At 28.0% G+C, this 7,131-nt stretch overlaps 1 long non-coding RNA gene across 1 annotated transcript; it reads right to left on the reverse strand.

Moving 5' to 3' along the window:
* Nucleotides 1-669: 669 nt before the first annotated feature.
* Nucleotides 670-6,818, reverse strand: LOC134241372 (uncharacterized). The gene is made up of 5 exons (XR_009986645.1): nucleotides 6,773-6,818; nucleotides 6,257-6,387; nucleotides 5,746-5,876; nucleotides 5,235-5,365; nucleotides 670-3,621 (listed from the first exon to the last, which is right to left on the reverse strand). It is a non-coding gene; the product is annotated as an uncharacterized LOC134241372 (long non-coding RNA).
* Between the last annotated feature and the right edge of the window lie 313 nt (nucleotides 6,819-7,131).

The raw sequence follows: 7,131 nt of genomic DNA on the forward strand, positions 1-7,131 counted from the left end.
AGAAAAATATTTCCTCCATTTTGACTGTATGGATTAAGAGCTGTCCATATAATTGAATCAATGTAATGTCATTCTAAATGTCATAATGCCCATCATTCATAATATGTACTAGTCTCAATCATAAGATGGATCCACATTTTCTTTTAAATTTACATCACTTGGTGCCATATTTGAGGGAAACTCAGAATTCTCTGTTCAATTCATGTAAATTTCTGCTGTGCACCTTCTTCATTTGACATAATTTATTTACTTCTTGTATTCTGATTGAACAGGTTAGGGTTATCCATACATAGAAAGAAAACAGAACAGGAACACAGTGAAATTATTGCAAGAAATCCTTCAAATTTGATACATAGAAAGAAACATTGTTTTCATTCCTTTGGATTGACCCTGAATAGAGATACCATTTACTTTTTGGCAAGTGTAAACTTTATACTCCATGACTAATCATGATTTGTATATTGAAATTTAAACTGGTGTCCTTTAGGGTAAAATCATAATACTCCAACTGTCCTAGTGAGTATTATATTCAATCAACTTTGTGAAATATTCCCAACTTCCAATGCTTCTTATTTACATTTAAAGAAAAACTGACTCAAATAAAATTGTTTGTTTTCTTTTTATTTTATAGGAAATAACATGCTGACAGTGAATCTCGTCATTTTTTTTAAAAACAGATTAAAGTAATATTTACAATTGTCTTAAAATGCTCAAATGTAAGTTTATTTCATACCCAAATGAAATGTATAGACTGAATGTACTTATATATTAAATAATAGATTAACCCCTTTGTAGTAAAAACATTTTTTAACCCTGATTTTCTTGCCTATTCTCTCTTACATTTCCTAATTTGAGTATTCTCAAATTATTGATTACATAAGCAAATAAATTTAAGAGAAAACCACAATATATGCTGAATACCCTGAAATGAAATGGTTACACATGTAAGATGTGTGACAGGTCATGTAAAACTTTAAAGTCTACAAGATTTTAAGCTAACCATATTACACAATAAGACTACTTTTTTAAAGTTATGAAAAATTCTCCACAAAAAGTTATTTATGCAAAAGATAAATGTTAGAGTATACTTTTTAAAATATATTTTACATGAATCAATCAAAGAACATAACAAATCATTTCTTTGTGGCTGTTTTTCTTTGGAACATCTGTGAACCAACTGTTTTGTCTTTTTGATACAAAAGCGTCCAAAAATCATTTGGAATAGTTATGTACTGTTAAAGCCTGATGCTCAGTTAAAACAGTAGAGATCATTTTAAGAGTTTCTGGTGTGTGTCCTATTTAGGAATTATTACAATGTAACAAAGATGAAACTCATAATTTGATTTAATCAGAAATGATAAAGTCATCAGGTTTCCGCATGCTTTGCTGACACATCATGTACATTTACTACTCTACTGGTATGTCTTTAGTAGGAAAAAGGGAAATCAACAGAACTTAGCATTCCATATAAACAAAAATGAAACCTTTGATGAAAAATTCTCTCCTAAATATAAAATGTAGATGAACTTCTTTCAAATTGGATGATGTCATTTTTACATGCCAAAAAGAAACTAATGCAACTAAACTAAAAAAGACAATCATTAAATTTTACAGAAAATAAAGGAAAATATCAAGACAGAAAGTCCAGGAATTGAAAAAATTCTACAGTTATCATCTAAAGATGTATATGTTTGGATTCATTTTAAATTCATAAGCAAATGATATGCTGCCATTCAATCTTTCAAACTTAAAAAAAAAATACTTTCTTTACTTTTGAATGAAGATCTAGAGGAGTCTTCCCCATGCAGATCTATTTATGAATGGGTTTTTCCCCTTGACCTTAGTTCAAAACTTATATTATTCCAACCAGTCTTTATCTATGCAGTGATAATAAGATTTTTTACAGAATTCTTAGGTATTACATAGTAAAAGTCTTTAAACATCCTTGTTGTGCATTTGATTTACATTTCCAATTCTTTCCAAAGAATATGCCATGTCACCCAATATAACAGATATAAAGTCTCTAGGTTATAACAAAATGTTAAAGTTTCAACATTACAAAGCTCATATTAGTAATCTTACCAACTGACTTTTACCCAGAAGAAAAATGATCTTAAAATCTATAGAAAATCTCCGATTCATTCTTAACTTATGATGTGAAGTTTGTAGGTTACAAATTATTTTCAAAAGTAGTTATCTCAATAATCGCATGCTTTGACCTTGACAAATGTGTCCTTTAAAACTATGTGTATTACTATAAGCTGTTATGTGTAGTAAGCATGAAGTATATGAGATGATAAAAATATTCAAGATATTGCATCACAGATTACTGGGTAACTGCATCTTGAAGTGGGATACTAAGGGACCTTTATCATATTTCAAGTTTTAAATTTAAAAATAGGGTACAATACACATACATATATACACAAATACAATATATTTACAATTCCAGGAAAGTAATAATTACATTAAATCTAGCATCTGAATATCTGTGTAATTTCTAGGGGGATATAGAAATAAGATGCAAAATAAAAGGTTTAAATGTATACTTCTCATACATAACAACTGTCTTCAATATGAATTGGCAAAAAATAAAAGTCACATTTAAATACTCTGAAGTCCGTGAGAATTAATTTTTAAAGAGCCCATGCTATCAGAAAATCATATTTTCTATACTTATTACAAAATGTTGAAGTTATTGCAAGACTCATATCAGTTATCTCAGTAACTGGTTTTTATTCAGGAGAAACATGATCCAAGATTTCTTAAGAAATCTCTTATTCATCCTATTCATTCTTCATTTATGTACTTATGATGTGAAGTTTGTAAGTTACAAATTATTGTCAAAGTAGTCTTCTCAATAATCTCATGCTTTGACCTTGATAAAGTGTCCCAAACAACAAAGTGTATTCCTCCAATCAGTCTTTATGTAGTAAGTATGAAGTATATGGGATGACAACAAATATTCAAGATATTATTGCATCACAGATTATGGGACACTTACATCTTTATGGGGGTCCTATTGAGACAAATTTTAAATTCAAAATTAAACATGATACATACACAAACAAAATATATTTACAATTCCAGGAAAGTTAAATAATACCATTAAATCCAGCATCTGGATATCTGTGTAATTTCTAGGGGGTTGTAAAAATTAGATGAAAAATAAAAGGTTTAAATGTGTAATTCCCATACATAACAACAGTCTTCAATATGAATTGGTAAAAATAAAAGTCACATTCAGATACTTTGAGGTCAGTGAGAAATAGTTTTTAAAGAGCTCATGCTATCAGAAAATCATATTTTCAATACTTGATTTGACTAGATCTCAGTTTGATAAATGATTACACTTTATCCATAGTCAGTGTCTGACAGTGAAACATACAATCCTGGGTCCTTTCTTTGTCATCCTGTATAAACCACAGTCTATGATCGTACTGGTTAAATTCGATGGAAATCATATTTATGTTCTTCTTAAATCCTGCATCCTCTTAAGTTTGGTTTTCTTGTTTCAGTGTTCCAAGAGAGGATATTCTGTTAGTCTTTGCATAATCTGAGAGTCTTTCACCATTCTAAGAGTAGACATAGATCATTTCCATAACCTCTCACTAGAGAATCCTGAAAAAATAAAAAAAAATAATGTCTTAGTTGAAAAAAAAAAAAATTGTAATGTAATATAAGCTTGATGGAATTCTACATATAGACAAAAAGGGTATAAAAACAAGTTGTAACATAAGATTTTGACTTTTCATATTAACCATGGGTAACACCTCTAGTAAAGAAAAGAGTAAAGGAATGAGTAAAATTCAGTTCGGAGAGAGAATTCTTTCAGAGAAAGATGTAGACAGAGGTATACCAGTTAAAATAAAAAAGATGGCACTATTGAGATCATTTCTCAAGAAGAATATAACCAATTATGTCCAGAAAAGGGTGATCCTAATGTTGTCAGAGATTACATAGAAAGACCCTTGATTGCAGAAGAAGCCAATGAAGAATATAACCATTTATTACCAAAAGAGGGTGAGAATTACTTGGATTACCCTGAAAGACCTTTGACTAGAGAAGAAGTCAAGTTTATAGATGATAAGAGAAAACAGTTGTCAGAAAAAAAAGATTGTTAAAGACACATGATTTTTAGCCCACAAAACCATTGGAGATACAAGGATTACAAGATACAAGGATTAATGGAGGAAGTCCAAACTGAACTCTTGGAAGACATTAAGGCTCATTATGAGAGTAACTTTCCAGTGTTTGTTTATTACAAAATTATGTATTCTGATAAAAAAAAAAAAAAAAAAAGAAAAGTTTTCACTTTCATTTGTTGTGCCTTTGACCATTTAAATTGACCTTATGGTCAAGATTGTGATATATACACTCTGATAATCATCTATGATGTCTCTATGATGTTTACCTCAAAAGATTGAATCAGGGTATTTGTGTTCAAAGAGCTGAAGAAACTATACAGACAGATCTAAGATGTTGGAAGCATACATATTAATGAGGTTAAAGGAGATATAACACTAGATTATTAAAAAGAAAGAACACAAACTCATAGAAATGATATTGAAAGTGCCTTTTATGAATAAAGTGTCATGCTCCAAGGTATTATTTTTATAAACAGGAGAAGGATTACAGCAGTCCCATACACTCATAAGAAGATCTTGGGTAGTAGAAACACCAGGAAATTTTATTTCCACACAATCAGATCATCTTACATCAGTTATAAGGTTACAATCTTTATACATAGTCAAGAGGGTCATTAAGATTTCTTTTCTGGTCATCCTAATGAGCCACATTATAGTATTCTTTCTCTTTGATAGAATGTTAATATTAAATGGAAAATTCAGAATTCATCAGCAATTGAAGTCAAAACTTCCTATCTTTACCAATTATGCTATTAAGGAAGCTGGGGGTTAACAAATTAGCCATATTTAACTTATTCTATAAATATGCTATCTTCAGCTGTTAACTATCATTTGGCAAAGAAAAATTTCATACATTTTAGTTTTAAAAATTTGATCATGAATTTTTATGCCTTTTCTTCTTCTTCTAAAGGATATCAATAGAGTTTAAACATGACCATGACCACCAAGCCCTCTTTATTAAAAAAAAAAATCATATATCATTTACTTATCAATTCAAAAATATAAAAATGCATATGTAAATAAATAAATAAATAAATAAATAAATAGATAAATAAAAATTACAATTGTATCTCATTGAAACTTTACCTTCAAGTTTGATTGTTTCTATGTTGGTTGACTAACTATGTATTTCCAAAGGAATTTGGGCAGACAGGCTGAACTTCATAGAGAATGGATTATAGATGGTTAGGAATAAAACATATCTTCCAGGTTGAGGACTGTAGAAAATATAATCATTTTGTTAATATGACAGAGTACTGCATGAAACATTGCATGTTTAAATACAACATGTACAATACCAAAAAAGATCATGAAAATATTTGTTTTTAATCTCAAAAAATTGTTTTTAACATTAACTCCAGATGAGAAAAGTTCATCATGTTATCTATAGATAATAAACAAGCACAACTACTGTATTAATATCATAAATAAAATGATTATCAGATTAATTATTTAGACACTAAAAAACTTACTATCTTTATGATATTGATTTCCATTATCAGATGTTTTTTATCCATTTTTTTATCCATTTTAAAATATAAACATTTAAATAAAACAGAATTAAATAAATTAAAATGATATCTCATTGAAACTTTACCTTCAAGTTTGATTGTTTCTATGTTGGTTGACTAACTATGTATTTCCAAAGGAATTTGGGCAGACAGGCTGAACTTCATAGAGAATGGATTATAGATGGTTAGGAATAAAACATATCTTCCAGGTTGAGGACTGTAGAAAATATAATCATTTTGTTAATATGACAGAGTACTGCATGAAACATTGCATGTTTAAATACAACATGTACAATACCAAAAAAGATCATGAAAATATTTGTTTTTAATCTCAAAAAATTGTTTTTAACATTAACTCCAGATGAGAAAAGTTCATCATGTTATCTATAGATAATAAACAAGCACAACTACTGTATTAATATCATAAATAAAATGATTATCAGATTAATTATTTAGACACTAAAAAACTTACTATCTTTATGATATTGATTTCCATTATCAGATGTTTTTTATCCATTTTTTTATCCATTTTAAAATATAAACATTTAAATAAAACAGAATTAAATAAATTAAAATGATATCTCATTGAAACTTTACCTTCAAGTTTGATTGTTTCTATGTTGGTTGACTAACTATGTATTTCCAAAGGAATTTGGGCAGACAGGCTGAACTTCATAGAGAATGGATTATAGATGATTAGGAATAAAACATATCTTCCAGGTTGAGGACTGTAGAAAATATAATCATTTTGTTAATATGACAAGGAACTGCATGAAACATTGCATGTTTAAATACAACATGTACAATACCAAAAAAGATCATGAAAATATTTGTTTTTAATCTCAAAAAATTGTTTTTAACATTAATTCCAGATGAGAAAAGTTCAACATGTTATCTATAGATAATAAACAAGCACAACTACTGTATTAATATCATAAATAAAATGATTATCAGATTAATTTTTAGACACTAAAAAACTTTCTCTTAACAGCATATCAATTTTGATTTCCATTATCAGATGTTTTTTATCCATTTTTTTATCCATTTTAAAATATAAACATTTAAATAAAACAGAATTAAATAAATTAAAATGATATCTCATTGAAACTTTACCTTCAAGTTTGATTGTTTCTATGTTGGTTGACTAACTATGTATTTCCAAAAAAGGCTGAACTTCATAGAGAATGACATATTATAGATGGTTAGGAACAAAACATATCTTCCAGGTTGAGGACTGTAGAAAATATAATCATTTTTTAATATGACAAAAATGAAACATTGCATGTTTAAATACCAAGAATACCAAAAAAGTGAAAAATGTTTTTAATCTCAAAAAAAAATATATGTCATGCCATATATACAAGCACATACTGTATTAATATCATAAATAAAATGATTATCATTTAGACATAAAAAAACCTTTTGTAGATTTCAGATGTTTTTTACATTTTTTTATCCTTTTAAAATATACA

The sequence above is a fragment of the Saccostrea cucullata genome, unplaced genomic scaffold (genome assembly GCF_032062105.1).
Source record: "Saccostrea cucullata isolate Sc308-1 unplaced genomic scaffold, CSIRO_AGI_Scuc_v1 ctg2867, whole genome shotgun sequence".
Taxonomy (NCBI): domain Eukaryota; kingdom Metazoa; phylum Mollusca; class Bivalvia; order Ostreida; family Ostreidae; genus Saccostrea; species Saccostrea cuccullata.